General features: G+C 40.0%; 1 protein-coding gene across 2 annotated transcripts in view; it reads left to right on the top strand.

Moving 5' to 3' along the window:
• The first annotated feature begins 1,031 nt into the window (after window positions 1-1,031).
• Window positions 1,032-10,085, top strand: part of PPM1B (protein phosphatase, Mg2+/Mn2+ dependent 1B) — an 83,731-nt gene continuing 74,677 nt past the window's right edge. For both annotated transcript variants that reach the window (XM_047782165.1, XM_047782163.1), the window contains exon 1: window positions 1,032-1,458. The gene's annotated coding sequence lies outside the window, so the exon portion shown is untranslated. The remainder of the gene's footprint in view (window positions 1,459-10,085) is intronic.

The raw sequence follows: 10,085 nt of genomic DNA, 5'->3' as shown, positions 1-10,085 counted from the left end.
CAGTTTGGCTGCTTTGATTGGTCAGCGATGATTTCATTGTTAGAGAACATCCGGGCCTTTCCCCTCCCCGCAACACCCACCCTCCTCCAGAGCCCTGCCTTCTGAGTTTCCCTCTCCCGCGTGCGCCCCACCCGCCGGCTGAAGCAAAACAACCGCCTCTCCCTAGATCGCTTCTTGTCCTCGCCTGCACCATCCCTTCCAGTCTTTACGCCTAAGAGAGGCGTTTATATCCTCCAATGAGGGCCTAGTAGGACTTTGTTAGCCAATCAGCTGCCAACCCCCTGCAATTCCAGGCGGGACTAGGCCTCCACACCTATAATTGGACAGCCCGTTGGCTCCTTTATGGCGTTTGCTTTACGCAAGGTTTACAGGTCAAAAAGAAAGGGGCACGGTCCTCACTGAACGAGAAGGGTCCGCACAGACTCTATGGGTTTGACCGTTTTCGAAGACCAGCCAATCGCTTTTCGAATACTTCCCCGCCTTTTGCGCGTTCATTTAAAAAAAGCCGGTGTGACGGACTTGGAAATTGGTCCGTGACAGACATGTAGAGAAAGCCAATGACTGAGATTTTGGGCCACCTTTTGGACCAATAAGAAAAGTAAATCGTTAGGGCTCAGGCTTTGAGAGGCGGGGCGCAGGTGGGCGTTATTTGATTGACAACGGTCTCTACTTATGGCTGTTAGGGTGGGTTGGTCCCTGGCGTCTGGGAGGTATAGCAGAGGCGGGGCTGAATAAAGTAAATGGTAAAGAAAGGTTGGGTCCCACTCAGTGGGCGGTGTTTGATGGATAGTTGACCTTGCCAATTGAAGGTGGTCACTGCTGCCCAATGGGAAATTAGGAACCCAGAGGCGGGGCATTGTAGGCGGGGAAAACTAAGTAGCGAGGAACCGGGGCTGTGGAACTGGGAGGGAGGGCGCTGATTGACGGGCCTGCCAGCAAACTGGGTACAGCGAGAGGCCGCGCGGCATCGCAATGGGTGGGAGCTGGGGGCGTGGTTCGCCCAGGGGCGGGGAAGGAACGGGGAGCGGGGAGGGGGTTGCAGAAGGAGCGGAGCGGCTGCTGCTCAATGGCGGAAAAGCCGCCGGTGCTTTGACCGCCTCGTCCCCCTAGCAGTTGCGGGGGAGTTTCCTGCCGGCGCGGCTGGAGTCTCTGTTTCTCAGGGTTTGGTGGCTGGAAGATGCTCCAGAGAGACGAGGCTGCGGCGGAGGAGGTGGCGGCGGCCGAATCGGCAACGGCACTAGGGTGGAGAGAAGGCGGCAGCGGCGGCGGCGGCGGCGTGCGGGGCCCGACGGTGTAAACAGCCCCGGAGGCGGCGGAGGCGGTGGCCGAGACCCCGAGAGGGAACCGTCGGCTGAGGCAGGGTCGCGCCTCCGTTGGAAGCCTGGGCTCAGTGCAGCAGGGGGACTCTGCGGCGGGCGCGAGCGGACGCCCTAGACCTCCCTCCCTCCCTCGCCCCAGGTAAGGCCGCTGGGCGCCCCGCCGCAGGGGAAACGGCTCCCAGGCACCGCGAAGGCCCTGGACCGTATTCGGGGTACCTTTGAGCCACGACTCGAACCTCTGCCCGCCTAATCCTCGCCTCTTTTCCTTGGCCGCGGAGCCCGGAGGAGCGAAAGCCGGGCCTGGCTCCTGGCTAGGCCCCTTCCCCAGCCACCGCCTCCGCGCTGGGCCGAGGTTGGGAGAGGCTTGGGGCAGGGAATTTTAGTTTGCTTCAACGCCTAGGAGTAAACTGCTTGTCCCTGTTCTTTGCGAGCATCTCTTCCACCTGAAAGCGCTGGGGCTACTCCAGGCCTTAACTCGTCCCTTCCTGGTGCATGCCTATTTGAAAACACTACCTTTTCCTCATTAGCTTCTGCCCTCTGTGCTCTACTTCACTTCCTTGTTAAATCTTTCTCGCTCTTCTGTTTATGCGTCTTACTACCTCTTTCCTCCTTAGTGACTTTAAAACGTTTCTCTTTCTCCTAGCCCACTCCGGGCTTCTCTTCCTTGCCTTCCCCAGCTATCCTTTTTGAATGTCATTCTTTTTTACCAGTGAAGCTCTTAAATGAAACTGCTATCGTCAGTATCCCCGATCTACCAGAAGCTCATTAAGAATAGACTCACCAGCTTTAAGTGCCAGATCGATTTTTTTTTTTATAATTTAACCGAGCCTAACATCCTTTTAAAAAATTATATTATTAAACAGAGAGTGTGAAAATAGCCCTAAAGTTATTTTTAAAATGAAGGGCTCAAGGAGTGTTGGAAATGGTTATTTCATATTTCAAGTCGCATGACCTCTAATGTCAGATTGAGCAGATCTAGAACATTTGCCCATCTTGTTTGGCAAAAGGCTTCTTTCGCGTTTCATAGAGGCTCACATTCATCAGTATCCAAGTTGGCTTAAAAACAATTTGAAAACTTGAGAAAGAAGACATCAGAAGAACAACTAGGAAGCTGTTTTGATGAAGTCAGTGTTAAAGACCTTTTAAAATAGGCTCCACATGTTTAATGTATCAAAATAAAGTTGGCGGGAGTCTTGTAAAAGGATTATTTAGGAATGTGAGTAGTCTTAGTGTTATGTAGCTATTTTGGGAAAAACATTCTTTTTCTGTTAACAAACGTTTACAACTCCTGTGATGTGAGAATTACCGAGGTTTATTATGGGATTAACACAGGAACTCATTTTATTTGTGCTACTGCATGGACGTAGAAGTGGTGAATTGTTGAGGGTAGTCAGTGTAATAAGTCAGTATGTTCTAGGAGATGGAGAAACATGCCATCAATACGCAGTGTTAACAGACATTATTTCATTTACTCTCTCTATTGTGCAATAGCAAAGTTCCTATTGTTGGCCTACTTTTAAATAGAGCATTTCTAAATAATGAGACAAGTTATTTTAATTATTATAGTCTTCTCCAAGTGTGCAGGCTAGAAACAAATGTAGTTGAAGTTATGCTGTTAAAATGGTAATTTTTAAAAAGAATAATTAAGTAGGCTTCTTGAATGAGCAATGGATTCTTTCAATAGAACTTTTATTTAGTATTTAGAACAGATTTTATTAGTCAACAGATTTTCTTTCAGGGATGATCCTGGTTTTTACTGTACTTCTTACTTTCAGTGTCTTTTTTTTTTTTTTAATGGCAGTTGCGTTTTCTCCTCTTTGTTTATTTTTGCTCTTTATAAAGTCTTAATACAGTTTCTGCAGTGATTCTTTATATTGCATTGTCAACATGGGAATAGTATTTTTATTTGATCTTTCCCACCCATTAACATTTCCCCAGTTTCTTGTACATTATCCTTTGAATTTGTTCATGTTGTGATTATTCTCTTAAAAGTGACTAGCAGAGTTTCAACATCTATTTTCTTATGCTGGGTGTCTGATTTCTATGAAGGCTCCAGGAATAGGTGAAAGCCTTTTCAGTTTGTCTGATAGATTAGTAAATACTCTTTTCTGTTAGTAATTCACATATAATTACCATATCCCTTAGGATTACATCATTTGAAGGAATGCTGTAGTGTCTGAACAGCTGTGCTTCTAAGAACACCTGATTCACAAGTTGAGGAGGTCAGAAAAAGTAGCTCTCATTGAATGTTTACTTTCTTAGACATTTTTTAATGGGGTCTTTTAAATGAAAATGTGATGCTGATGGACTATCTCTTGGTATTCTTGGAAGAGTAGAATTTGACATAGTGGTATTTAGCAATGGTGGAGTTTCATTAAAGACTGGCTGAGCCAATATTGGAAGGATTGCAAACATGCCCTTGTAGAGGGATTGGTAAACATTTCTTTGATTGCACATGCTTCTGGGAGTGAATTTTTTTCCCCCACACTCATAGGTGTTAGTTATACATGTTATCTACATTATATGAACATTTGTGTATTATATACAATTCATTTAAAGTACATTTTGACATTATCTAGCATAGAAAATAATAAAATAGTATAATTCTGACACCGTAGTAGTCCTTCATAAGATATTAATAAAGTGGGTAAAATTAACTTAGTAAAATATGACATAGTATTTCCTTTTTTTGGTGAAATATGCCTTTCACAGTTGACTGATTTTAAGCAAAAATAGTTGGGAAACAACGGATGGTATCAGAGTTCTGAGTTAAAATGTCTTTTAAATTTTAAAATTCTAATAGCAAAATTTATTCAGGTAATACTTAGCTTAATAAAATTAAAATCAGTGGTAAGAGAATTTGGGGGAATGTGGATTTTTCAGAGATTTTTTCACATTGTACTTGATTCTTTTAATTTTTTCCTCAGTGAATTGATTTTAGGACTTTAAAACCAAATATTGCTGTGTATATTAGCAACTTTAAAATTTTATTGTAGAATGTATCTTATATGTCCCATCAGCAGAATTATGAACTAGGAGGACTGATTAATGGGGAATATGACATAAGAGTCCTAGAATTGGGTAAAACTCAGAAGTGTAATCTGGACTGCTTCCCATCTCACTCTCTGTACTCAGACCGAACAGTGAAGGTAAAATAATGTAGAATTGGGGAATGCTGATTTTTATAGTTTTTGCTTGACTGTCATAAAGCTTGTAAACTGACAGCTCTTCATCCCCTCTAGCAGCTGATTCAGCAAGTATAGTTGAAGAAAAGATACATGTGTTTCATAATGTTTTCATTCTTTTTTGGTTGTTGGCAATACTTCTTTACATCCAAAACATTGATTGACAGTAAAATAACTTTCGGTCTTTTAAACTAATTTAAGTATGCTAATATCTCTGATTAGCCATGTTGGAATCTCTTTTCAAATGAAACATTTCTCAGGTGATGTAACCTCTTGGTGTAGATTTGATTTGAGTTACATTTTTCAACATTCTTTCTCTCTGGTTTGTCTCCAAACGGGATCACCACTATTTCGACTAACTTGAGTGATTTGATCAGGTAGTTGAATCTGTGTTATAAAAATTAGTCTTCACTGAATTCGTGTTAATGTTATAAAGCTTTCTACCTACTGTTGTTTGATTTCTTAGACTTTATGAAGATTTTGAGATTTGGCTTTTATTTTTTAGTATCAAGCTAGGAAACAGCTACCATCTGGTAGCTCATCTTTTTTTTTTTTTTTTTTTTTTAAGTTTTCAGGGTGTTTTATTTTTCCCCTTAAGCTCAATGTCAGTAACAGACATAAACATTTTTCTCTGAATTATGGGAAGTCATGACACAGGATTTCTCTGGGGAATTTTTTTCTCTTTCTTGTGCTACAACTAACTCGTGACCACATCTACAATATCAGATGTTGATATTTGTATTAACTTATATAAGAACCCAGGGGTTTAGCAATCAATTGTGTTTTACCTGGTTCACATATTTAGATATTTAACATGGTGTGTAACATTTAAAGCACAGTTTGCCAATATAAAGCTTTTATGACCTAATAAATAGGTTAATATTAACTTGCTAAAAATGGACTCGAAGTTGTCTTTTGGACTATGTTGGAATATCAAGATTGTATTTACCAGCTTTAAATTAATTTATTTCTTGAAAATTAAAGGTCTTAAAGTTTCGAAACATAACACTAGTAGGAAAACTTGTTTTGCATCCTTTTGAACAAAACAAGATCTACTAGGACATAGTCTGATGTTTACAGGTGGAAGACATCTATTTAATGTGAAGGAACTTGTCTTATTCTTAGAGGTGGGAGCAATTACTGGCTGTGACATAGGGAGGACCAGACTTATCTGTGGTACTGCTGTGCTTTTTGTCTCTCTAGAGTGACCTCCATTTCAAAACAGGCTGTGAAAGAAACACGAAAAATCCTTTCCTTCATGGAAAACTGTTGTAAAATGTGCTTATGTTTTTAGGTATAACCAAATTTGTAATATAAGAAAAAAGCCAAGTGAGCAGATTTTGTTTGCTAGGTATGTACACACCTGAGAAGTAGGTTTGATAAATTTGTGAAGTTCTGAAGGATTTCAAAGCACTTGTAAAAGCTTGAGAGCAATGGCACTGATTCTCAAGTGTAATTGCATTTTCTTGATGTAGGTGTGTATAAGTGCACTCCTGACATTGAAAAGGGGTGGTTAATAGGTGTTCTAATGAGTAGGAAAATCTAGGAGTGTCCATATTACTCATGGGTGCTTAAGCTGTCTTGGCAAAGAGTCCCTCCCCCCCCTTTTCTGGTTAAAGCAATCACCTCTAAGTTAACAAACGCATTATCAAACACAGGTGGCCCTTTTCTTTTTTTAGTCTCTTAGAAAGTGGAAGTAAACTTACAGCAACTCTAAGTGATAGAATATATGAGAGATCAAGTTTAGATGAGAGGCTTCCTATTTTACTTTAAGCTACCAACACACTGAGAAGTTAAAAATTCAGTATAGCTAAATAGTATTTAGCCTGTAGGCTACCCCCCCCAGTTACCCTTGTGTTGATTGAGTGCCTTCTGATATGAAGAGGTCCGTTCTAGGCTGGAGGCCCAACAAAGCAGAATCCCTGCCCTCGGATCTTAAGATCTGATAACAAACACTTTTCCTCAATTTACATTACAACTACGCTCCCTTTGTGGATGGCTTAAATTATGAGTGGGAAATTTGGGGTGTATGGTTGTTTACACTTTGCATAGAAGCTATGATTAGAGCTTGACTATTTTTAATGGGAGAGGAAAGAGTTTTTCTGTAACTGGACAAAAACTGGAATATGAAAAGAGGAAGTAGAAAGGGGAAATACTGTCATACCTAAGATTAAAAAGTGAGCCATCGATAAAAAAAGAAATCCCTACATTAAGCATTAGGGAAGGTGGGGAAACACCGTTTACTGTCCAACCTTGAACAGAGGAGTTGTTGAATGGGAGAATGGGAGAGAAGATGGGCTAGTGGGAAAAGGGTAAACAAGACTTTTAGCAAGTCTGGTTTAAATAATTTGGGATGTACCTGTAAAATATATGTTGTTATTATGTTTGGAAAAGACCCTATTGTTTCTCTTCTTTTGTGACTATAACTGAAAGATAAGTGACTGGCCACTCGTGTCTGGCAATATTGTCACTGATTTGTGACTGCTGATCTGTCTCTGGTTATTTGACAGTTCTGTTGAAGATAGCTGATGGAGCCAGTCCATCTCTAGTTTATTGTGCTCAAATTGTCTGTATATTGTCACTGCTTCCTTTAATTCCATAAATGTGGCGTTTTCACTTGAAGTTGTGCCTTTGTTTTCCTGCATCAAAATTTTCTCCATAAGGTTATCCTATTGAATTTAGAGATGAACTAGGTGCTTAGGTGCTTAATCTGGTAGCTTTGCTGGTGATGATCCAGTTTAGTAAAGATGTCTCTTGAGTTTACACAAGCATCGAATGCTTTTAAGATAAGCAGGAGAGACCTTTGATGTTTGTTTTTATTTTAATGCATAATGGTCCTTTGCTTTCATTCGTGAGTCATTGAGTCAGTGTCTCATGTGATCATGTTTGCTGCAGTGAATTGAGATTGATTTTTTTTATTTTAAAGCAAATCAACTTGTGTTTATTCCAGTGCCCCAATATAAAAATGAACACTAGTTCCATTCATGACCTAAGAGACCTCCTTTGTAGCACTCGAATGAGCCTTCAAATTACTGGTTTCACTTTTAATGTATTTGTGTAACTGTATTTATCACTTTTATCAAAACGCTGATGTGCAAAAGAACTTGAACTTTTGAATATATTAAATTCAGTACTGTAATTCAGACCAGGTTCATTAAGCTATTCAAGTTTTGGACATCTTTGAGTGCCTGTATTTTTAGATTAAACAAAACAAGAGCAACCTTAACTTGATTTCTTAAATTATCTCTTATAACTGGATTTGTTTATATAATTCAGATTCATTAAAGCTTGGGTGGTTATAGGCTCTAAATTTAAGGAAATTGAGTTTAATTTCTATTTAACTGTTCTGGAGTGTTTTGAATCAAAATGTGAAAGTGAAGTGATAACTTTTAGTTTAATACACAATAGTTTTCAGTTATACTTTCATTTTGTTTTATAAAATCCAACTCTAGTTTGTAAGGAAAGTAGAGATTTGTGAGGATCGGTGTTGGTTTAGAATGTATTGCTGTTAATTCTACATCTTGAGTTTTTTTCTCAGCAATAGATTTATATTTTAGTTGAGGTTATTTGCTGTTGTGCTTTTGATGTGTGCTGCTTTTTCTGCCACACAGATACATACGCAATAAATGGTTTATGATATTATAGAATATGTTAAAATAATACCTGTGTTTTCCAACTTTATGATCGTCCTATGTCAAATTCATGTAGGTGGGTCATTTGTTTGTTTGTATATATAATATTATATGGCCAAGTTGCAGAGTGAAGTATAAAGTATATTTTGAATATAAAGGAGTAGGACCCTAAAAACATAATAAAAAAACTTTGGAGTTCTTCGGAGTTCTAACGAACCCAGCTAGCATCCATGAGGACGCAGGTCTGATCCCTGGCCTTGCTCAGCTGCAGTTCTGATTGAACCCCTAACCTGGGAACTTCCATACGCCTCAGGTGTGGCCCTAAAAAATTAAAAAAATAAATAAGTAAAGGAGTAGGGATGCATAGTTAATTATAGAACTGGCTTGAATAACCCCAACCCTGAGGGTTTTTTTTTTTTTTTTTTTTTGCCATTTCTTGGGCTGCTCCCGCGGCACATGGAGGTTCCCAGGCTAGGGGTTGAATCAGAGCTGTAGCTGCGGGCTTACACCAGAGCCACAGCAACTCGGGATCCGAGCCACCTCTGCAACCTGCACCACAGATTACGGCAACGCCGGATCTTTTAACCCACTGAGCAAGGCCAGGGATCGAACCTGCAACCTCATGGTTCCTAGTCGGATTCGCTAACCACTGAGCCATGACGGGAACTCCAACCCTGCGGTTTTTAAAGAGTACTGAAAATGATCTAACAGGTAAAAACAAGTGTGATGGTTAATTGGCTATCTGATATTTTGGCTAACAAAGTTTGGGGGATGGATGCTAGATAGCAGTAGCTTCAGGATTATATTTGAAAGGTGGTCAGATGTGTGGGCCAAACCATGATGACAGTAAAAGAGTATGTTTTTAGACCTTAACCTCTGTTATTTGAGAGTAGTGCCTTTGATAATGATAAAATTCTTCTTCGTTCCTATGAATGGAAGCTGTTCTATATCCACAGACCTAGGTGAGAATAACTTTCACAAATGTGCATGAGGCAGGCATCTTTTCAGCAGATTTAGATACATACTTCTGAATTTTTGTTACACTCTGCTTTCAGGTAATGTGTGGGATGCTAAGCACTGTTTACTTGCACATGTTTGCACAAGTATATTAAGTGTAAGAAGCCTTTGTACTTGGAGTAGGTTGTTTCTGGGAAAAGTTCCAAAAGGAGGAAGGTGATTGGAAGCATTGACTCTGAAGTTGGAATATTTGGATTTGCATCCCTGTTCCACCACTCTAGGTGGATAACTTAAAGCAAGTACTTAATGTTTCCTAGTCTCAGTTTTCTTGTTTGTAAAGTCAGGATATTTCATAAAACCTTTGGATTGGGACATTCTGCATAAAGTCATTACGACAGAGCCCTGGAACATTATAATCATTAGCATTTGAGTGCTCTCTCCTGTGCTGTAACTGCTGTTGCTGCTACTCCTAAGTGAGATAAAGTAAATCCAGAGGCAGAGGACCCAGTTTGAGGTTCCCACTGAACCTTTTAATGATCTCTGTGACTTTGGCAGTTACTTATTCTTTCTTGGATTTAGTGGCCTTAATCTGTAATGTAGTATTTTTGAGGTAAGGCAGAGGGCTGGACCGTATGATGTCTTGAGGTCCTTTTTACTTTTTAAGATTGTCATTTTCTACTGAAGTGTAAGCTACATAAAGACAACTGGGTTAGTTTTGTATGCAGTTTTATCCATCTGTCTATATTATAATCTAGAAATATTTGCTGAATGAATTTTCCCCTAAAAACAGTATCTTTTGGGGGACGAGAATAGGGAGGAGGAAGAGGGGAGGAAGTTTTATATTCCTTCTCAAGGACTTGATGCTTAAGTTGTTAAAGATATGAACACAAATTTCTTACTGTTCAATTTTTATTTAATAAATATCTGCTAGTGTAGACACTTTGGGGATGAAGATTATCTGAGTAAACATGTAGTATGAATTATACAAGGTA

The sequence above is a fragment of the Phacochoerus africanus genome, chromosome 5, assembly GCF_016906955.1.
Source record: "Phacochoerus africanus isolate WHEZ1 chromosome 5, ROS_Pafr_v1, whole genome shotgun sequence".
Taxonomy (NCBI): Eukaryota; Metazoa; Chordata; class Mammalia; order Artiodactyla; family Suidae; genus Phacochoerus; species Phacochoerus africanus.
The sequence above is the reverse complement of the archived record's forward strand: the minus strand, read 5'-3'. Positions and strand labels throughout refer to the sequence as shown.